This window comes from Aedes aegypti, chromosome 1, assembly GCF_002204515.2.
Source record: "Aedes aegypti strain LVP_AGWG chromosome 1, AaegL5.0 Primary Assembly, whole genome shotgun sequence".
Taxonomy (NCBI): domain Eukaryota; kingdom Metazoa; phylum Arthropoda; class Insecta; order Diptera; family Culicidae; genus Aedes; species Aedes aegypti.
In genome coordinates this window covers 134,273,860-134,299,198 of record NC_035107.1, presented here as the reverse complement: position 1 = coordinate 134,299,198, position 25,339 = coordinate 134,273,860, and positions in this window count along the sequence as shown.

The window sequence follows — 25,339 nt, the reverse complement described above, 5'->3', positions numbered from 1 at the left end:
TACGGTATCTTGCATGAATGATACGAGTGTTTTCTAAATAACTCTCGACTATTTGAATGATCTCTGGAATCTTCCGCATATTTTCGAATATCTGCGAATTTCAAAGATTCTGACAACTTTTTCAATAAGATAAGAATATAAGAAAATTTCTGAATAATAGGAGATAAACATCTCGAAAGTAATATTTGCATATAAAGAAGTGTTTCAAAAGAAATTCTGACGAGAATGGGATAGATATTTTCTCAATATAATTTCAAATGATATGAGTGTCAGAAAATTTCTATCTCATGAATGACAATTGAGTTATATGCTTTTAACAGGAATTCCGCTAAATGTATGACTAAGATGAGTAATATTTTAATTACTCCGGAATACTCGAATAATTTATGAAATACTTTGAACAGTCACGAATTATCGATGCCATCATGCCAATCGAGAATTTCTGACAAATATTTTAATGAGAAGAGGATTCCAAAATATTTCTGAAAAATATATAAATGTGATGGGAATCTGTAAATGATATCAAAATTATAAAAAGGTTTCTTGAAGAAATTCTGAGAAATGTGTAAATGCGTATTTTTTCAGTAACTTCTAAATTCTTGAGTGTTTTGTTGAATTCTTCAAATTACTCTGAATACTTGATGGTGATTGAGAATTTCTGGCATATATTTGAATAGAATATTAGACAATTTCTGAAAAAAAAATTGGAGTATCTCGTCAGCAATATTTGCATAAAGGGAGTGTTTTAAAAGAAATTTTGAATGAGATGAGAATTTTATCAATGACTCTGGAAAACTTGGGTGTTTTATGAAATTCTTTCAAGTGTTCCGAATACTTGATGCCAATTGAGAAATTCTGACATATGTTTGAATGATATAAGGATATTATAAAACTTCTATTTTATGCATAAAAGAAGTGTTTGATAAGAAGTTTTGAAGAATGCATTCATAAGATAAGTATTTTTTGATTCATTTAATTTAAAAATAATTCTAGAAAATGTATTGATATTATATGAATACAATTAATATCTCGTGAAAGATATTCAAACAAAATAAGAAGACGTGTAACTTTTTCGTAAATCTTCACATCAATTTGTCCATCTAATCCAATTGCAAATTATATGTAATGTTTAGCTTTTCGGTAGTTATTAAACTTCCACTCGGCTGGTTAGCCGTAAACCACCACTTTTTTTAAGAATCTCCGCTAAATACGACTGAGACGAGAATCTTTTAAATTACCCCAGAATATTTCAATAATGTATGAAAACTTTGAATATTTCTAATTTTTTGATGCCAATTGAGAACTTCTGGCAAATATTTTAATGTAATGAGGATTCTAGAAAATTTTAGAATACAAGATATATAGATGAGATCAGTTTCTCGTGAATGATACTTATGTACGATAAGGGTTTCTGAATGAAATTTTGAATTGACTTAAATATTTAAAATGTTCTGGAATTCTTTAAAAAATATTAAAATTCCAGATGGCAATTGAAAATTTGTGACATTTGAATATTATTGAGAAATGTAAGAATAAGATGAGTATTTCGTAAATTGCATTTGATTGAGAGAGAATTTCTGAATTAAATACGAAAGAAAATATTCTAAATAACTCTTGAATATTTCAATGCTCTCTGGAATCTTTCGCATATTTTTGAATATTTTCTGAATAAGACTAAGCTATTAGATAATTTCTGAAAAATAGGAGATAAGCATTTCGTAAGTAATATTTGCATACGGGAAGTGTTTTTAAAGAAATTCTGAAGAATGTATGAATTAGATAAATATTTTTTTAGTTTAAATTAAATTGAACCGAGGATACTAGAAAGTCTCTTTTTAATATATGTATATGATAAAAATCTCTTTAATGGCATTTGAACAATATAAGTGTTTTTTAAAGAATTTTCGCTAAAATATATGTCTAGGATGAGAATCTTTAAAATGACTCCGGAATATTTGAGTAATTTATTAAATGCTTTGAATATTTCCGAATACTCGATGCTAATTGAGTGCTTCTGACAAATATTTAATAAGATGAGGATTCAAGAAAATTTTAGAAAGAAAAAAAAAAATGAGTTGAGCATCTCGTGAATGATATTCATATACGATTGGTATATCTGGTTGAAATACTAATGAATGTATGAATGATTTAAGTATTTTTAAATTACTTTAATATAAAAATCATTATGGAATTCTTCGAAAAATCGGAATTATCGATAGCAATTGAAAATTTCTGACAACTATTTGAATGAGATAAGGATTCCAAAATATTTCTAATATATAAAAAAATGAGACAGAGACGAGCCTACCAACGACTGAAAGTCTCTTTAATAAAGATATATAATGAAAGTCGAAATGAGGTTTCCACCTTGTAAATTTCATTTGAATTATATAATGATGTTGTAGGGGACGGACCTGGTGTAGCGGTTAGAACACTCGCCTCTCACGCCGAAGACCTGGGATCGAATCCCATCCCCGAGATAGTCACTTATGACATAAAAGTTATAGTGACGACTTCCTTCGGAAGTAAAGCCGTTGGTCCCGAGATGAACTAGCCCAGGGCTAAAAATCTCGTTAATAAAGAAAACAAAAAAATATATAATGATTTCTCATAGAAATTCTGAAAATTGTATGAATTATTAGTGTTTTTTCATTTACTTCGGAATACTTGAGTGTTTAGTATAACTGAGATTAGTAATGATTCCGCAATATTTAAGTAAATTATTAATTACTGTGAATATTTCCAAATATGCCTGACGCCAATTGAGAACTTCTGAAAAATATCTGAACAAGATGAGGATGAAAGAAAATTTGAGAAAATTATTATTGAGATAAGTATCTCGTGAATGTCATTTGAAGGGTTTCTAAAAGAGAATATGACAAATGTATGGATGCGATTATTTTTTTTAAGACTATGCAATGCTTAAAATGTTATGGAACTTTTTGAAAAATCTAAATTCTCGATGGCAATTGCGAATTTATGACAAATTTTGAATGAGTTGAGGATTCCAAATAATATTTCAATGAAATGTGTATTTTGTTAATGACATTTGAGTGATATAATTGTTTCTAAACGAAATTCTAAAGAATGTATGAATGAGATGCAATATGTTTCAACGACTCCGAAATACTTGAGTATTTCATGTTTTTTTTCAAATTTCGTACAATTTTTAGCAAATGAGACATTAGAACATATATTTGTATGAATAACTATTGTCTTAATTCAATGTTATATAAGACGAGAATGGATTTTTACGGAATTCTGAGAAATATAAGAATGCGATAAGCATCTCGTAAACAACATTCGACTTAGACAGAATTTTTAAAATGAATACGGTATCATGCATGAATGATACGAATGTTTTCTAAATAACTCTCAAATGCTCTCTGGAATCTTCCGCATAATTTCGAATACCTGGGAATTTCAAAGATTCTGACAACTTTTCAATAAGGATATAAGAAAATTTCTGAATACTGGGAGATAAACATCTCGAAAGTAATATTTGCATATAAAGAAGTGTTTCAAAAGAAATTCTGACGAGAATGGGATAGATATTTTCTCAATATAATTTCAAATGATATGAGTGTCAGAAAATTTTCTAATAATATATGAATAAGATGAGTATCTCATGAATGACATTTGAGTAATATAAATGCTTTTTACAGGAATTTCGCTAAATGTATGTCCATGATGTGTATTTTTTGAATGACTCCGGAATACTCGAAATTTCATAAATTAAATTCAAATAGTTTCCAATTATCGATGGCAATCGAGAATTTCTGACAAATATTTTAATGAGAAGAGGATTCCAAGATATTTCTGAAAAAAATATAAATATGATGGGAAACTGTAAATGATATTAAAATTATATAAAGTTTTCTTGGAGAAATTCTGAGAAATATATAAATGCACTGAGTATATTTGCAGTAACTTCGAAATACTTGAGTGTTTTGTGGAATTCTTTAAATTATTCTGAATACTTGATCGCAATTGAGCATAACTGATATTTGAATAAATGAAATGTTTTAAAATAAATTCTGAAGAATAGATAAATGAGATAAGTATTTTTTTAAATTCAATTTTAAATAAGACGTCAATTGTTATGAAGGTCGGTAGTTCGGTGTGCAATTATCCGAATGGCATGAAGTTGCGGTGGTGAACTAAACATGAAGTGAATTTACTACTTTTGTTGGATTTTAACATTTTTTATACACATGTCTTAAAGTTCCAGACGGTTTTAAAATGGAAATAAAAAAGTAAACAACATCAATGTTAATTAACTTAAAACAGATATATATTACAAAATCATCCCATAGTTTTTTTTTTGTGTAAGGACTGTGCCGGATTACAAACCTAATTTGGTAAAAAAAATCATATTTGTTTTCATTCCTAAGTTATAAGACCTTGTTGTTGTTTACTTTTTTGTTTCCAATTTTAATCCGTCTACATTTGAGCATGTGTTTCCTAATTTCAAAATCCAATGAAAATGCTAAATTCACGTTACTAGCTGCTAAATTCACGTTATAGAGCTATATACCTCCAAACATGACCATTTTGAAAATTGGCATTTGTTTACTTTTTTATTCCCAATACTGTATATCCAACATATAATGGTATCTTAAGGTCTTAGGTATCTTAAATAAATTCTGAAAAATATATGCATGAGATGAATAATTTTTCAAAGATTCCGGAATATTTGAGTGTTTTATGGAGTACTTTTAAAAATTCCGAAAACTTTAAGCTATTGAGAAATCGAACATATATCGAAAATTTATTTCTAGTGTTCTCGTCTTATATAACATTGAATTAAGACAATACTTATTCATACAAATATATGTTCTAATGTCTCAATTGCTAAAAATTGTACGAAATTTGAAAAGAAATCCATGAAATACTCAAGTATTTCGGAGTCGTTGAAACATATTGCATCTCATTCATACATTCTTTAGAATTTCGTTTAGAAACAATTATATCACTCAAATGTCATTAACAAAATACACATTTCATTGAAATATTATTTGGAATCCTCAACTCATTCAAATATTTGTCATAAATTCGCAATTGTCATCGAGAATTTAGATTTTTCAAAAAGTTCCATAACATTTTAAGCATTACATAGTCATAAAAAAAATAATCGCATCCATACATTTGTCATATTCTCTTTTAGAAACCCTTCAAATAACATTCACGAGATACTTATCTCAATAATAATTTTCTCAAATTTTCTTTTATCCTCATCTTGTTCAGATATTTTTCAGTAGTTCTCAATTGGCGTCAGGCATATTTGGAAATATTCACAGTAATTAATAATTTACTTAAATATTGCGGAATCATTACTAATCTCAGTTATACGTTCAGCGGAATTACTTTAAAAAAAGTATTTATGTTATTTAAATGTCATTCACTCATCTTATTAATATATTATTGAAATGTTTTGTAGTATCCCCGTATTATTTGAAATTGAATTAAGGTAAAAGTTGTCCTATTCATGCATTCTGCAGAATTTGTTTTAAAACACTTATTTTATGCAAATATCACTCACACTTATCTCCAATTTTTTCAGATATTTTCTAAAATCCTAATCTTATTCAAAACATGAATTTATCAATTGCCATCAAGTATTTAGAATAATTCAATGAATTGCACTAAACACTCAAGTATTCCGAAGTCAATGAAAAACACTCATTATTCATACAATTTTCAGAATTTCTATGAGAAATCATTATATAATTCAAATATAATTTATAAGGTGGAAACCTCATTTCGACTTTCATTATCTATCTTTATTAAAAAGGCTTTCAGTCGTTGGTAGGCTCGTCTCTGTCTCATTTTTTATATATTAGAAATATTTTGGAATCCTTATCTCATTCAAATAGTTGTCAGAAATTTTCAATTGCTAACTATAATTCGGATTTTTCAAAGAATTCCATAATATTTCTTATATTAAAGTAATTTAAAAATACTATACATTTATTAGTATTTCAACCAGATACACCTGTCGTATATGAATATCATTCACGAGATACTCAACTCATTTATTGTTTTTCTTTCTAAAATTTTCTTGAATCCTCATCTTATTAAATATTTGTCAGAAGCCCTCAATTAGCATCGAGTATTCGGAAATATTCAAAGCATTTAATAAATTACTCAAATATTCCGGAGTCATTTTAAAGATTCTCATCCCAGTCATATATTTTAGCGGAAATTCTTTAAAAAACCACTTATATTGTTCAAATGTCATTTACGAGATTTTTATCATATACATATATTGAACAGAGACTTTCTAGTATCCTCGGTTCAATTTAATTTAAACTAAAAAAATATTTATCTAATTCATACATTCTTCAGAATTTCTTTAATAACACTTCCCGTGTGCAAATATTACTTAATAATGCTTATTAGAAATTATCTAATGTCATAGTCATATTCAGAAAATTTTCAAAAACTGCCCAGGTATTCAAAAATATGCGAAAGATTCCAGAGAGCATTGAAATATTCAAGAGTTATTTACAATATTTTCTTTCGTATTTAATTCAGAAATTCTATCTCAATCAATTGCAATTTACGAAATACTCATCTTATTCTTACATTTCTCAATCAAATATTTGTCAGAAATTTTCAATTCTAATTTTTTTAAAGAATTCCAGAACATTTTAAATATTTAATTCAATTTAAAATTTCATTCAGAAACCCTTATCGTATATAAGTATCATTCACGAGAAACTGATCTCATCTATATATCTTGTATTCTAAAATTTTCTAGAATCCTCATCTCATTAAAATATTTGCCAGAAGTTCTCAAGTGGCATCAAAAATTTAGAAATATTCAAAGTTTTCATAAATTACTGAAATATTCCGGAGTCATTGAAAAGATTCTCGTCCCAGTCGTATTTAGCGGAAATTCTAAAAAAAAGTACTTATATTGTTTGAATATCATTCACGAGATATTTATTTTATTATAGTATCAATACATTTTCTAGAATTTTTTTTAAATTAAATGAAACAAAAAATACTTATCTCATGCATGCATTCTTCAAAACTTCTTGTCAAACACTTTTTTTATGCATAAAATAGAAGTTTTATAATATCCTAATATCATTCAAGCATATGTCAGAATTTCTCAATTGGCATCAAGTATTCGGAACACTTGAAAGAATTTCATAAAACACTCAAGTATTCCAGAGTCATTGATAAAAATCTCATCTCATTCATGTATTTTTCAGGATTTCTTTAGGAAACCATTATGTAATTCAAATAACAAGAAACGCATTTCATTTATATGTTATTCAGATATTGGAATCCTCATCTTATTCAAATGCTTGTAAGAAATTCTCAATTGCTATCAAGATTTTTCAACAAATTTTATTATATTTCAAATATTACAGTCAATTAAAAATACTCATCTCATTCATAAATTCATCAGAATTTCATCAGGAAACCCTTATCGTATATAAATAACATTCACGAGAAATTTCACTCATATTCTTCTTCTTTCTGGCGTTACGTCCCCACTGGGACAGTGCCTGCTTCTCAGCTTAGTGTTCTAATGAGCACTTCCACAGTTATTAACTGAGAGCTTACTATGCCAATGACCATTTTTGCATGCGTATATCGTGTGGCAGGTACAAAGATACTTGATGTCCTGGGAAGTCGAGAAAATTTCCGACCCGAAAAGATCCTCGACCGGTGGGATTCGAACTCACGACCCTCAGCTTGGTCTTACTGAATAGCTGCGCGTTTACCGCTACGGCTATCTAGGCCCCTTCACTCATATATTTTTTTCTGAAATTATCTGGAATCCTCATCTTATTAAAATATTTAACAGAAGTACTAAATAGGCATGGAGTATTCGGAAATATTCAAAGTTTTCATAAATTACTAAAATATTGCGGAGTCAATTTAAAGATTCTCATTTCAGTCACACATTCAGCGGAAGTTATTTAACACTTATATTGTTTGAATATCATTCACAAGATGTTCATGTTATTCATATATTATATGGATATTTTCTAGTATCCTCGTCTTATTTAGAATTGATTTATAAAAAATACTCTACTTATCTCATTCATGCTTTCTTCAAAAATTTCTTTTAAAACACTCCTTTTATGCAAATATCGCTGACGAGATACTCCAATTTTTTTTTTTCAGAAATTGTCTAATATTCTATTCAAATATATGCCAGAAATTCTCAATCACCATCAAGTATTCAGAGTAATTTGAAGAATTCCACAAAACACTCAAGAATTTAGAAGTTACTGAAAAAATACTCAGCGCATTTACACATTTCTCAGAATTTCTTCAAGAAACCTTTCTATAATTTTAATATCATTTACAGATTCCCATCACATTTATATATTTTTCAGAAATATTTTGGAATCCTCTTCTCATTAAAATATTTGTCAGAAATTCTCGATTGGCATGATGGCATCGATAATTCGTGACTGTTCAAAGTATTTCATAAATTATTCGAGTATTCCGGAGTAATTAAAATATTACTCATCTTAGTCATACATTTAGCGGAATTCCTGTAAAAAGCATATAACTCAATTGTCATTCATGAGATACTCATCTTATTCATATATTATTAAGACATTTTCTGACACTCATATCATTTGAAATTTTATTGAGAAAATATCTATCCCATTCTCGTCAGAATTTCTTTTGAAACACTTCTTTATATGCAAATATTACTTTCGAGATGTTTATCTCCTATTATTCAGAAATTTTCTTATATTCTTATCTTATTGAAAAAGTTATCAGAATCTTTGAAATTCGCAGATATTCGAAAATATGCGGAAGATTCCAGAGATCATTCAAATAGTCGAGAGTTATTTAGAAAACACTCGTATCATTCATGCAAGATACCGTATTTATTTTAGAAATTCAGTCTTATTCGAATGTTGTTTACGAGATACTTATCGCATTCTTATATTTCTCAGAATTTTCGTAAAAATCCTCATCTCATTAAAATATTTGTCAGAAATTTTATATTGCCATCGATAATTCGGATTTTTTCCAAAGAACTCCATGATATTTTAAATATTGAAGTGAAATAAAAATACTTATCTTAGTCATACATTTATCAAAATTTCATTCAGAAACCATATATGAATATTATTCACGAGAAACTCATTGCATTTAAATATTTTGTTATACTTATTTTTTTCAAAATCCTCATCGCATTAAAATATTTGCCAGAAGTTCTTAAATAACATCGAATATTCAGAAATATTCAAAATTTTCATAAATAACTGAATTATTCCGGAGTCATTCAAAATATTCTCATCTCAGTCAAACATTCAGCGGTAATTCTTGAAAAAGGAGCATATATTGTTTAAATAATTTATTTAATTATATTCATATAATATTGAGACGTTTTATTTAAAATTGCATTAAAAAAATACTTATCTCAATCATGCATTCAGAATTTCTTCTAAAACATTCCTTTTATGCAAATATCACTGACGAGATACTCTATTTTTTCAGAAATTTTCTAATATTCTAATCTCATTCAAATATAAGTCAGAAATTCTCAATCGCCATCAAATATTCAGAATAATTTAAAGAATTCCACAAAACACAAGTATTTCTAAGTTGCTGAAAAAATGCGAATGTTTCGAGAGAGCATTCAAATATTCGAGAGTTTACTAGAAAATACTCATTTCGTTTATACATTGAACCGTTTTTTTTAGAAACCCTTATTTCATTTGAATGTAATGTATTACTCAAAATGTTGGTAAAGCTCCTCATCTCATTCAAATATTTGTCTGGAATGCCCATTTGTCATCAGGTATTCGGAAATATTCAAATTATTCCATAAAAATCTCAAATATTATTAGGATTTATTTTAATAAACCTACATGTCATACAAATAGTGTTCTTGTCATAGCTTTGTTTGTTTTCAACTCGATGTATTTCAAAATATTGTACACTTTATCAAAGACTTTTTAAGCAATCATCTTTTCATATTGCAGCCTTTTCCAGTGTCTACCAGTAATTGGAAAATATTCAACAAATTCCCAATAATCACATTCAAATTGTCTGTCCAAAGTTCTCAGCCACAAACAATTAGAATATTTTCAATGAATTTCGGGCATCCCACTTAGAAAGCCATGAGATACAAATATTTACTTGGAATTTCCAATGCCAATTGTAATATGAAATATTTAATTCAAGATCAGTTGCATCGTATACTTAGTACATTCCGCACAAGCACGCTCGCTCGATACATACAGCACGAGCATGTTGATCGCCAGGAGCAAGCTGAGAACCGACCGCTCTGAAATTAAAAATGACTTATGACGTATTATTTACTAATTTAGAAAACTCTAATCCCCCAATATATTTTATTCAACAAAATTAAGAAGATTTGTTCAGAACAATTTGCAGATAAAATTAAAATTGATCCAAGAATTCGAGGCTCGAAGTAATCAACACGTGATACCAATATCAATATCAACAGATCACCCATCCTACATCATTAGCAAAATGACTCACAGTTAGATGAACACATTTCATTTATCGCTTGTTGGTCGGTTTTTCGTATTCCTTCTTCCCACGGCCCGCTGCTGTTGCAGCGGAAATCATTTGCGCATGAAATGGAAATTTAAAAAGAATGCTATGAATTTTATTTTTCAGCCTTATAATTAGCACCAATAGATTGCAAATTTTCTCAGCAATTCATTGGTATATAAAAAAATGTATGCTTTCATATTAGAAAACCAAATAATCTTGGGGCAAACAACTGCAAGTCTTACGAGCGCACCCACCATCCATGGTAATACTATCCTTTGCCACGTTCAAAGAGTAACGGTTCATTTCTTCAACGGCTAGGGTGGGCAAGCGAATTTTCATATAATTTCAATATTGCAATTGGAGCAGTCAAATTTATTTCAGAAAAGCATCAGTTAGATAGGTAGTTTACTCATCATTTTCAAATAAGCATGGAACATAACAACACCTCCTTAGCAGGTTTTATCAAGCATAATTTTATATATTGTTGACATCTGTTCCCTCATGCAAATCATAATTAGTGTGGAAGCGTCAAATCAATTCTAACTCGCGCAAAAGTTTTATCAAGTTGTTGTATATTTCTTTCACTGCTGAACTGGGAATAAAAGTGCGAGATTGCTTCGAATCATAGTGGTGTCTTCAGATCATTTATTCTTTGGACTGCGATGAATAATCCCGCTGAAGTAACTGACTCGATTTGATGTCTTCGCGCACTTTCATTAGCGTTCCCGCACTTTCATTAGCGTTCCCGCACTTGTAAAAACTTTTGCGATAGTCCAGTAGTGAAATAAGTATCATTATGAACTTTCACCATGAAATTGTACTTATCCAAGAAACAAAATATCTCTATCATCAAAACTCATCAACCACCAGAAAGTTTCCCATTAGCTGCAACGTGTATTACTCCTAGAATTCATTTTGCCCACTTGGATGAACTATGCCTGATTCATCGATCGTTGCATGGCTATCGTTGACAATTTGATGGCTAATTTTATGAGAAAAATGATGGTTTTTAAATCGCGTTTAAAAGACATTCCCGTATTCCTGCCTAATTTTATTGGAAATATTTTTTTACAGGAATAATCCTTGAGGAAATATCTATCGATGGATGTTTTCCAATTTTCAAAATATGCCCCCAAACAGCTTCTATCAGATGAAATAGCAAGCAATGTTTTATATTTTCGGCATTTCATTTACCACTCAAAAGACATTCCAGCTAAATCTAATAACTTTATGAACATGGTTTCTTCACAAGAAATAATCTCCATTTAATTTCGAAGAGACAAGTGAGTTTAGAATTTTGAAAAAAGTGGTCAAATTTGTTAAAATTGCGATCAAAGTAGCCCGCGCGCATTGCAGACGCGCCACTGACTTGGGCCTTAAGTACAAGTAAGCAGCTTTCTAACCTATAATCTACGCCCAATTATTTTTCTGGATATTTTTGTTGCTTGCAGGATATCAAAGGTAAATTATGTTGTCAAAAATACTGAGTAAGCAAAAATACTTAACCCCACTACCGGCAGATTCATTTTTTACCGCATCATAAATATTCAAATCGTTATAACTTTTTTGTTTTTCAATATTTTTGTACCATTTTTTAACAAGTTCTCAAACAATTCTTCTAGTTTAGAAATCTATGTCGATTTATATAATAAAATTTGGGCTGTATAATGCCAGGTAATAAAGAGCTACTCTGAAAAAATCATACAAATCAATAAAGGATTCTTGGACATATCTGAAAATTACGATATGATGTTTTTTGAAGTTTTTTAGATCTTCAAGCCAGCATGGTTCCAGAAACCTAAATGCTCATTATTTAAAGACAGCTGCACCAAATTGCTTCATATTTTCACAACATACTCTCTTTATTGTGTTGTTTCGAAGAGTGAATATCCAAATACGATTTAAATCCAGTAGCCTGAGAAATTAATGGGGGGTTCTGGTGACGCTTCGGTCCCCCAAGGAATTTTTGGAATATTTTCAAAACCTGATGACCAATGATCAGATCCTTAAATTTAAAGAATTTTTTAAAAACTTGTAAAAAAATGGTGCAAAAATATTGAAAAAAAATGTTATAAAAATTTGAATATAAATTTTGATACTGGACGATAAAACTAATGTGATTTTGAGGTGGCTACGGGATACTAGTAAAAATCCGAATTTCCGGAAGCGTGTCTTATGCAGTAAAATAATGATGATATTTTAGCAAAGATGTCAGTTAAAAATTAAAAATATTTCAGCACATGGTGGAAGTAGGAGGATTTCTGAAGCCAGCGCCAAGTGTTGAGATCGGTCCAAAAACAACCAGTATATGGCCATTTTCTCGGAATCGATGCTGGTCGAGGGTCCCGATTAAAATCAAATCACATATCCACTCAAGAATTGTCGAGCATTTTTTGCCAAAGCTCGTTATAAATATTCGTATCATAGATAAAACAGGAGTCCTGGACCGATTTGGCCATTCATCACGCCGCCTGGTGTCCCAGGGAACCTTCGCCATAGGAGACATTTCAGTTTTAACGCCAAAACTTGTCATGCAACGGATCCATTGTCAGACATTTATCTGAAATTGGTAATTGGTGTAAGTTTAGATGAAAATTCATGAAATTTGTTATAACATCCATGTGAATAAAATATGAGTTCAACAAGATGTGCCACGTGCATTAGCCCAAAACAAATTGAAAAATTTTTGTTTGATAGCCTGGTGAGAAAAAGATAGCACATGGTAGTTATTGGCACTCAGCTGATAATATTTAAATTTGGATTTTCCTTTCTTTTAATGATAGGCTGTTTTTTCAAATTGATTTGCATTTCACATTATTTGGCCAAACTTTCTTATGCTTTTTCAACATTTGAATAAAAATAGAATCTATTAAATCTTGGCCTCCATAAATGAAACTCCCAGATATTTAAAAAAAGATGATGCGATGAAGATCATACTTCTGTTAACCGGCGTTACGAGCTATTTTCAAATTGTTATTGTGAACATTTAATTTAGTTGATACAGATGCGGTTCTCTTTAAACGCAATAAAAAAGCTTCAAGTTTCAAATACTGGCACAAGTGGACTAATTTATTCCATATGGCCAGAGTTATTCCGGTGTCTATCTGGGTCAGACCGAATAAAAATTTGATCAACTTCCTTTTCTGAACAGTTTAATCAAGTTTAATCATAGTAAATGGTGTTGAAACACCTCAAGATTTAAAAGAAAACGAAAATTACGTATCCTCGGTTAATACTGTGATATCGCGGGGCAACCGATAGTCGGCAAAGTCACTTTATGGTTCTCCAAAAAATCCGGAATATCCGAAAAATGCACATATCCTGACCTAGAGAGCTGTGATTTTTTTAAACGGCATGCAGTGATGAGTTTCAAATCAGTATACCATTGTTGCCTCGGTGTGATCTCGAATGGACATTTTTGGTGCTCTGGAAGATCCGGGACATCCTTAAAAGTGGACATATACTGACCATTGAACTACAACAATTGACAATTGAAAATCGTATCAAGTCTTCGACGTGGTTTGATTTTGTGGGGCTCCAGAAGATCCAGATTAGTTGTTTGGAGAAATTGCTGCCTTTCAGATCAATTATCAGAATACGTCAATTTATACGGGGTTTTGGGTTATCCGGAGTAACACAAAGTTGCCAATAATGACCTATCAAAATCTTATAGATGCAACGATAGTATAGCTACTCGTAGCACATCACTTATGCAAGTTGATTGAAAATAAAGGAGATTCTTCGGGTCTATTTTCAGGGAATGCCCACTTTTCCGGATGTTCATTCATCACCAGAAGACGGCAATGGCATTGACCCGATTCTGACATCACATATGCAAAATTTTCGAATGGAATTCCAGCACTGTAGGCTAATTGTCAGCATATGTCCATTATTGAGGATGTTCTGAAGCTTCCGAAGGTCCAAAAAATGACAAGTCGAGATATTACGGAGGCAATGATGTCATAATAACGAGGACATTACTACAAGCCGTTCAACAACGCGAGTTCAACAGTTCTACATAACTTACTTAGTACGTTAATAAGCAATATAAATGTTTCAATCATATCCCATGAATTCGACTGCGCTATGCTTGATGGTGCTTAAACTTATATACATGAATGTAAAAAAAAACCGTTTAAAATAAAATCGCAGCTCCAAAAAGCAAAATTTCAAGAAATGACCAATATTTCGGAAGATACAGATTCCGGAGGACTACAAAACTGGCATTCAAGACCAGACGACAGTGGCGACATTGATACGATTCTGAAACCACGCATGCAAATTGTTTGGGAGAAATCGCAGCACTAAAAGAAAATTGACAGCATATGTTCATTTTTACGAATGTTCCGAATTTTCTGGAGGCCCAAGATGTAGTCATTCGAAATCATACCAAAGCAACGGTGGTATACCAACTTGAAGCTCACCATTGAAAGTCGTTTGAAAAATATTGCTGCCTTTAAGGCCAATTCTATGAAAATGTCCACTTTTACGGATGTTCCAGGTCATCCGGAAGACCACAAGTGGCCCTTCAAGACCAACAGATGGTGATGACAGTGATAAGAATCTGAAACCACGCATGCATATTTTTGGAAGAAATGTAGCAGATGTCTGTTGCTACGGATGATGTTCCGGATTTTTCGAAGGATCCAGAGATGGTCATTCGAGATCATTCATAGGTAACGGTGGTATACTAATTTAAAATTCATTAGTGCAAGTCGTTTGAAAAAATCACGGTTTTCTAGGTAAATTTTCACGAAATGTCCACTATACGGATATTCTGGATGTTCCGGACAGCCACTTAGTGGCCGTTCAAGACTAATTGACGGCGATGATATTGCTACGATTTTGAAATCGCGTATGGAAGAAGATGCAGCATTTTGACTCAATTTCAGCATATGTGCATTTTTACGGATGCTCTGAATCTTCTGGAGAACTAAGAAATTGTCATTCGAGGTCGTACCGAAGAAACATTGGTATGATAATTGAAAGTTTATCACTGTAAGTCGTTTTTAAAAACATCCCGAGTCTTTAGGTCAATTTCCAGAATATGTCCGGTACGGATGTACCGGATCTTCTGGAGGACCAACAAGCGGTCATTCGAAATCATACCGAGGCAAAGATGGTATACTAATTTGGAGCTCTTCACTGCAAGTCGTTTGAAAAAATCCCAGCTCTCTAGGTCAACTTTCAGGATATGTCCACTTCTATAGATGTTATGGATCTTCTGGAGGACTAAGAGTCATTCGAGATCGTACCGAGACGACGATGGTATACTAATTTGATGCTTATCACTTATCTGTATCGTGTCAGCACCGAGGAGGCAGCCCCTCTAGCACGATGTAGGTCGCTCAGCCCTGGTTAGGTGGCCTATCGAAGACTCTTCACCAACGAAGAAAGGCAAAAGTAGAGCAAACGGATTGATTTTACGGCAACAGACCCGCCAACGATGAAAGGACAACGAATGGAATGTTGGATCTTGAAACGTGAGAAATTTGAATGAACCCGCGCGTGTTGGGCTCCTGGCTCGTGATCTGCGGAATGTCGGCACTTCTTTCAAGTACCACATCTACTACAGCGGTGGCGACAGAGCATAACGTGGAGTTGTCTTCATAATGATTGGGAAGCAGATGCGCTGATCGGGAAAGAAGATTTATTCCGACCGGTCATTGGAATGGAAAGCCCGTGTGCTTTGCCCTTCATTGACCGCCCGTGGATGCTACTCCAGTATCGTGAGATCAGCTGCACTTACACAAGGAACAAACCAGATGACTGACACCCTCAGTGTATAAGTGCTAATGATCTTCTATTTTTAGGCAACAATGGCGCCTGCCACGTCAGAATGCTGACGAATGAGGGGAATGGGAAGGAGAATTGATGATGCATTCAACTGGCTCCCACAGTAGACCGTATATACTATTGCGTCTACGCCAGTTCATGCGGGAAGGGTCTAGGAGAGGCGTTAATTTTTTTATGCAGAGAGGCTTGCTGTTTGGTTAGCAGACTGCCTATGTATCAGGCGTAAGGAAAAGTGTGCTATAATGATGGAGGAATGGAAGTGTAGGGAAACATCTCGGGTTCTAGCAAATGCTATGAACTGTGATAGATCAACTGTGATATATTAGGAGTGGACGATAGAAGCAAGTGAAAGATACAACTACAAAGTACGAGGAAAGGGACGGGCCTATGATTGAACCCATGATCTTCTGCTAATGAAGCAGAAGCTGTAGCCATTGGACCTCCAACTCCGTCTCTCATCACTGCAAGTCGTTTGAAAAAACAGCTCTCTTGGTCCATTTTTAGGATATGTCCACTTTTACTCTCTAGGTTAACTTTCAGGATGTGTCCATTTTTACGGATGGTCTGGATCTTCCGGTGGACCATAAAGAGATTATGACCACAATCGGTTGTCCACGATATCACAAAATGACCAAAAGATACATAATTTCCGTTTAATGTTAAATATGAGATGATTCAACACCATCCTGAAAGTTTGAAAACATTCTGCTTAAGAAAATTGAATTTCTAAAACTTTGAGGGTTTTTTTTTCGAACAAAAATTTAACAAAAGCAAATTTAGCGGCTAAAACTGTGTCATACACAATGTATGCACAAATTTTCGCCTGCAGAATACCAAATTGTAGCCCAAATGCTGTGATTCAGCACACCGTACGACGTAGCGCCATTAAAAGTAACGTAAAAGTAAGTGTATAATGATTTTACTACTGAGCTAGGAAGACTTCCAACCAACGATATTCTGAAATAAGTGGATCCTTGTACTTGCCAAAAATTTTCAAATTCAATGAATATAAAAATGAATACTAAGTTGAAAAGGCAGGATACCTGCGTTCGGTTCTGTGAATTCGAAGGTAACTTTTGCCTAAAACATTCTTTCACACCAAATCCGTATGTTCAACGCCCTATCTGCAAAGACTAATCCTAATCCTCCGACATCAATCATTTACTGTGGCCTAATCCAAATCAAACATGAACAAGAATTGAGTAAAACTTCCACCCCGTGTTCACCGTGAAAGAGTGAATGAGGAAGAGAAATATATTTAATGTAATTTGTTACAATCGTTTTCCGGTTGCGGCGAACCGAGCACAGAATCAGCAATTCACCTCACGTGGCCGCTACGCCTCAAGTTCAACCTGTGACCCATCGTGACCACGCCGGGAAAGGCAGAGAAGAGTTCGGCTTGACGGCTGCTTCGAATCACACCGACTAGGACGACGCACGGGGTGCTGATAAGCGATATCTCACCGGATCTTGCCGGAGCCGTAGAAAAATGGCAGCCAAAGAAACAAACATTGAAGGCTTCAGTAAATGGGTGGAAATATCAAAACAGAAAAGAGGAGTTTTCTACGTGACAGGGCTGTTAAATGTTATGAATATCACGTGACTTTGACAATTGAATATCGATAATTTTATCGTTTTTAGTGACTTGCACTTAATGACACGTCATTTAATAACTTCTGGGTTAAAAATCATGAATTTTGAGTCTTGAGGAAGATATTAGTGCATGATATTCTGGAAGTGTCTTTTTAGGGTCCTACCGGAAACGTTACCTAGTGACCATGCCTCCTAACGACCAGAATATTTCCCAAACTGAAGAATGCCCATTGTTACGATAGACCTCCCGTTGCGGTAGTGCCATCCGTACATAACGCTGTCAATGTCAAATGACCTCAGACGAGTTATCCGATATGCCATCGGAAACAAATATCATTGGACAAAAGATATATGATTGAGCGAAATTGAAGCCCAGTTCTGTTGACACAGCGTTTATATTATTCCTAAAACTAATCCGTAGAAAACAAGTGAAACATAGTCGTGAATACTTCTATTAGACTAAATCTTGAAATCTACGACTCACCATTCTTCATTCATATAGTCGATTCACCAAATTTGTAAGTAGCTGTAATTATGAAAATTAATTATAGTTCTAATTGAAATAAACATGAATTTTAGCTTGAAGCTAACAGCATAAATCCAGCGTTTGCTCTCGAGAGTTGGCGAAGTCCCCGATTTCCGCACCGTACACCCATTTCCCGGGCATTTTGCTTGTCATGAGAAACGGGACAAAAATTGATGCTAATATATTTTAAAATACTATCCCATAATTGTTTATTTCCAATTTACAATCAATTATTGAGGTTTTCAAATTGCTCTTTCAGGATAAGCTTGTGATGGTTATACTTTTCCTAGGGTTTGATAATATTTTTCCCGTAGAATAATAGATAGACGTAGGATACGGGCAACGCTAAATGTGGCAAGGGACCTGGTTTGCAGGTTCAGTGCAAACCGTACTCGGATAAAATCTGCTAAGCGGAAATGAATCGAACTAGAAGAAAAAATAACACGATGAAATTAATTGAATACAAAGTCAATACGAGTGAAGAATAATAAAACGACTGGTGGTAGCATGAATTTCTACGATTAAGGCCGTGTTGTGCGAAAATGCGTGGAAAACAAGTTGTGGAGAGTTTAGGATTTTATTTAGAAACAATAAAGTGTCATGAAATATTCATGAAACTAATTGAGCAAAATCGAGTTTTAGAATGTTTTTTAGCACATTGCAATTGCAATGGAATACACAAATATTCTGTGTTATTCGCATATTTTCCTTGATCTTATTACTTAGACTCGTAAACTTGAATCATCAATCTCAGTGACTTTCGTCTCAAGCACAACTCATTATAGATTTATACAAATTTGAACTAGCAAATTCTACCAATTCTTCTTCTTCTTCCTGGCATTACCTCCTCACTAGGACGGAGCCTGCTTCTCAGCTTAGTTTTTAATGGACACTTCCACAGTTAGTAACTCAGAACTTTCTTCGCAAAGGCTGCCAATTTCACATTTGTATACCGTGTGACAGGTACAAAGATGCTCTATGCCTCTTGACTTTAAGGGAAGTCAAGGAAATTTCCGTTACAATAAGATCCTGGATCGACCGGGAATCGAACCTCATGTATTTTATCAATGCCAACTTTTTCCATTTATGACATGCTTTTATGTACAGCGTACCCCGTGCAAAAAGCGACAATTATGATGTACGTGCTCTTGAGTCACTTCGTGAGATCTCATCCAGACCATCAGAGCTCTCATTCGTCTTTGGGTCAAATAATGTAAGTAACACATTAGTTTTTTACGTTGAATAATTAGCCAAGTTTCAGTTGGCTCGTGAAACAAAATCAAAAATGATTATGTACCATCGCTTAAGCAGATTACTTATTGTAATCTAAGATCCCTTAATTTTATATACTACTTGGTATAAAATATTTACCAGCATCCAATATTTTAACAATAGCCCAACAATTTCTTTGTTTTGGGTACATTTCAGCTGCGCATTCGTTCACCTCTCTTAAGCGGTCCCATCCGAAAAAATATACTGCAATTGAGTAAATCAGGCAAAATAGATTCGGAAAAATAAGTGTGACATATGACAAACAACAAACATTCCTGATTTATTTATCTGTTTACCCGGCGCTTGCGAGCTGAGCCGCTCATATGTTTTCCAAGCTGATGCTGCTGCTGCTGTTGATGGGAAGTGGAACTCAATCCAGCTCCTTTACCAATCGGATATTCAGATTTGGATCACCTCTTCTTCCACCAGCTGGTTTCCCTGCTGCTGGTTGTTCAGAATGCATAGGGTGATCCAAACGTGGAGAAATCTGAGTTGGATCTTTTCTTACTTGCTGCTAAAGGTAATATAAGTTTTGCTGTTTTAACTGTTTTTATAATAAACTAGTGATCCCGGCAAACTTCGTCTTGCCATCAAGTAGGCTGTTGAAAAATGGCATGTACTCTTCAAAATAAAATGACAGATTAGTTTTCTTCCGTTTTAAGCCATTCCGGACACTTTTCTAAACTTTTTCTTCACACGAACAACCCTAGATGAATATACATACAAATACCGTTCCATTTTTAGTTATATAGAAGATATTCTTGATTGAAAAAAAAAGTTCGTGTAGTGGTCACACTATCGGTATCGATTATCCGTGAATGCTTATATATTCAAATCATACCTTTATCGTTTACCAAAACGAATCCTTTCATATATTCAAACTTCCAGCAAACTATCACTCCGGCGACATGAAAGTTCCGGTTTTCATGTCGCCGGAGTGATATTTTGCTTTTGTGAAATGAGCATGCTGATTAAAGTAGATACAGCTGCTCAATCAAGGATGGATGATCAATTTAGTGGTCTCACTTAATGCTTTTATTTTGAATAGATAATAAATTATGAAACGCATGTTTGAATCGCATCACTTACCAAAGTGAATCCTGATCATGCAGCTATGATCCCACCCCATCAAAACTTCTTCCCGTTGCAACCATGGAGATGCAGAGATGATCTCGGTCTTTAGTAACAATGGATGTCATACTAACATTCCTTCCTTTCCCCGCTGACCGTAAGGACGTGACCGGCGCCGTTCTTGACTTTTTAATGTTTAGAGTTCTCGGAACTGTTCATTAAAGATGGGAAGCTACTCTTGGTTCCTTGTGCAACTTCGATTATTCTGGTCAATCACGGAGTAGCAACTACGAGTTGTACGATCATAAATGCTTATGTTTATGCTTAAGCTTTTTATTTATGCACGTTACTAACGTTTTAGGCTAAGATGCATTAACTTTATTTTTGCAATTCCGTTGCATATGATCCTACTTTTCATCGAGAGAATGAATGACATGGATTGATTTTCCGATCAAAAGAATCAGTACTAGAAAGTGCTACTTTTCAGCGCTCTTTTCGAAGCTGAAAAGTAGCACTTTTATGTAGGGGAAGACGGGGTAAGAGCGCCCGCCGGGGTAAGACGGATCACCTTCAGTTTGGCATGAAAATGGCAATTTTCTCAAAAGTTCACCAAGCACTTTCCATGAACACAAGATTTTTGACATTCCGGAGCATTTAGTGTGATATTTACATCAAATTTTTCATAACAAATGTCAAAAACAAAGTTTCTGCTTGTAAATAGTGAATTTGGTCTAAATTCAGCAGATGCTCACTTAAGGATTTCGGAAGGGATTTTTTGGTAAAACATAACAAATTACTCGTGTATGCTTTAACAGAAATGTGAAATATGCTTCGATGAAGTGAAATATGAATTGTAAATATTAAGCTTTGAAATAAGGCCATAGTTGTGAAAATTGCGCAAGCGGGGTAAAACCGACCACTGTTGACGGGGTAAGACCGCCACCCCTGATTTATACCAAATAACTGTGTAAACCATTTTAGAAGTTGTACATTACTGTTCAAGTGAAATGAAATCAATTTTGTGAAAAATACAAGCTAAATCCGCATAGTTTTTCCAAAATATGGGTGTTTCAGGGTACTAATAAGTATATATTCAAGTTTTTAGGAATAATTAATCCTAAAAATGATTCAATATCCACGTTTATCAATGTAGAACTCATAAAACATTATACTTTTTAGTTTCACAGGGAACTGATAATTTTTTTTCGCAAAATTGTGTACGAAAATCGTGGTGGTCGCTCTTACCCCGTGGGTGGGCGGTTTTACCCCGTCGCTAAAAATAATCGTGATAAGACATCACTTTTTTAAAGCTTCAAGAAATAAATATTTTTTAGAAACACAACACCTGTGATATTTTTTGATCATGCCTAAGGCTTCAAAATACGACATGCTGCGTCGAAAAAGGATTTATTGATTCATGATTTTGACATATGTATTAAATTGCTTAAGCGGGCGGTCTTACCCTGTCTTCCCCTACTGTTTCAAATGTCTGTCAAATGTCATTTAGTATCTAAGAATTTCTCAATAACTTGCCAATTAGCTACCAACTCTATACCGCTGGGTTATCCGGATTCGACTCAGAGGATTTATATTGAAGCGGAACGTTCAGCAGGCGTCGATGAGACTGTAGTAGAGTCAGCAATCTTACTTATAAGTAAACCCGATGATTAAAGCTATAGGGGAAGGGGTGGTAAAATAAACACCTTAAGAATATCATCTTGTTTCTGATAGAACAACGAGGAATTTGTGTAGTTCTTTCGCACAACGTCATAAATAGGGATGTTATCTATAGCAGCGATACAAATTTAGACTAAAAAAGTTTAATTTTCACATAGTTTTATCGTTTGCGAAAAACGATGTAAATGTTCATTTTACCTGCACTATGTGGGTGTTGGTGGTAAAATGAACATCAAGCAAAAAACGTGAGCAAAACAAATATTTTGGAAAATTTTCATTGCGTATCCGAAAATATATCCATTAAGAAATGTAACCCATTCAAAAAGAAATCTGAAAGTATTAAATTTGACGTCATATCATATCAATATTTACCTTACTGAAAAACCTCAAGACCTTTAAGCTGAAAGTTACGTCAGTTCTAATTTTCAAACGTGGTTTTCTAAAATCTAAGTTTGAGATTATATTTACTTCAATTGACCTCCAGAACACTCTGATTTATGCTCTAAATCGTCCGTGCGTGATAAAAATTAATTGAAATTTGATTTTTCTCCTTAAAAGGGACGGTGTTCATTTCACCACCCTTGTTCATTTTGCCACCACTTCCCCTAACTTACCTAGGTAGTTTGGCACATGAATAACAACTGTACAAAATAACTGAAAATTACTCTGCATCTTACCTGATATGTCCTTTCACGTAGAATATAGATCAGTTTTAAGGTGAAACTCCGTTGAATCCGCAAATTTCTGTTTGAAAGGAGTGGTGCACAAAACAATATTATCCTATTTGCTGGTAATAGTGAAATTATCATTAATAACATATCGTTGCCAGTAATCGCTGTGTTAGTTGAGTTATTTTCACTTCAACTGAACACTATTGCTTGATGCTGCACGTAATCATCAACATTCCTGACAGCACTGCTAGCAAGCAGCTGACTCGAAATTAGAAAAATAAAAAAAAAGCGAAAAGTTGTTATCGGTGATTGTTTTAAGCACGGTTTTGTGGAGTTTTAAGTTGTGTCCCTCAGAATTTAACCGGAAAGTGTTTTTTAATAACCAGGGAGTGAAAGTAAACTGTGTACGGTGTTCTACGTGCAGCGAAAATGATAAAATTCGGGTGAAAGTGGCTCTCGTTCGCGGCTGAATAAGTGTAAACAATCGTAGGAATGTTCGTCGTTTGTATTGAAAATGAGCACGATTGGAGAAATTTAACTAGTTTTGAGTTGCTATAACTATGGAAATGGTAAGATTATAGTGTTCTGATGTCCTGTTAGCAATTTGGGACTGATCAAATAAAGGGTAAGTGAAATATTTTGAGAAATAATGTAAACTGCCAGCAAACATGTTTGTATGTGTGAGGAAGCCATTTTCTCTGCCATGATAGGGATTCCTTCCTATATGTCCTTAAGGCTGGTTTGCTGTTGCCAAGAAAAGCAGTCGCCTAACTCGATACTTACTACAAATGGTAAAAAAAATCGCATTTCTTGGACCGCACTACGCAGTTGAGAAGAAATGTCATTTCAAATGGGGCTCTTTGAAGGAAATTTATTCAGTCAATGAATATCTTTAGTTTTTTTTAGCGAAAAAGTTGCGCAATGAAAAAGCGTTTCATCGTAATGTCCATTTCGCAACAGTAAATGAATTGCTGAATTACTTTTACGACACTGTATAATTTGTTGCAGGAGAGTTGGTCGTTTAATGACGGATTGGCGTGATGAAAATCAGCCAACTACGATGAGAAACTGCAAAATACTTATTGCATAACAAGTTGGAAAATGAAGATTATTTCAGCTCGAGTCGTATATTTATTCAACCAAAGCTGAAAAATCGAGTGTTGCAACGACTTGCATACATTGTTTTTAACAATTACGAAAATTGTTTATTCGCTAAGAACCGTCGTAAATACACCTTACGTTACAACCCCTGGTGAATGGAGTCCAAGAGCACGACCCTCGTACGTGGCCAATTGTTGTATGCTGGATCAAACTTACATAATCTGAAGTTAAAGGGCAGAGCTGGAAATGGTAATAGTCCATTTTACGAAATAGCAACACTGATGATATTGCTGTTACTTTCACATGTTACGACACCGCCTACTGCCACAATTTTATTCATAAAACGAGCGATCAGCTGTTCACAAACGTCTTGTAAAATGGACTATAGTAGTAGGCTTGTGTTTTTGCGAAAATACAGTAGTTCAAAATTGTGAATCCCATCAAGTAGGCTATGTTGGGTACATGAATTTTCTTAATCAGTAGTGTCATTGAAGGCTGTAAATGCGGGAAATGCAGCGGGAAATAGAACATTTTTCTACAGTAGTTTTGGGTTGCCCTTAGCAACGGGTGTTTTGCTATTTTCAAGGCATTTTTCCTACAGCACGGTAAATGCGTACTTATAGGAATAAAATAGACCCCATTGTGTGGTCCTTAGCCTCTTGCCCAGCAACTCCTATTCCTACCTCCTCGTGGCCGGGATACGAGTAACCTTGGGGAAGATCGGGTAACCATCCCCGGTGGGAACTATGCTATGGTCGTATGCTGACAGGGAAGGGGGGGTTTGCTTTTGCAAACCGTCTGTACTCCACGTTAGGAGCGGCTCACAACAGCGTCTGTTCCCCATGTCTGGGGTGGCTGATCATCGTCCGAGTGCCAGAGAAGGACTCTAAGCTAAACTGCGCACTATGGTCCTCTGGAAATCAAGGGGGTTGGTTTCAGGCCCTGCAAGCCAACCGTAAAAACACATCAGCACAGGAACGTCAACGAGAGAATACGGACCGGAACAATCGGCAAAGACCACAGCGACGAAAATGGACTAGCGATTGGAAACTCGGTACGTGCAAATCTCTCAACTTCATCGGAAGCACACGCATACTCTCCGATGTACTGAAGATCC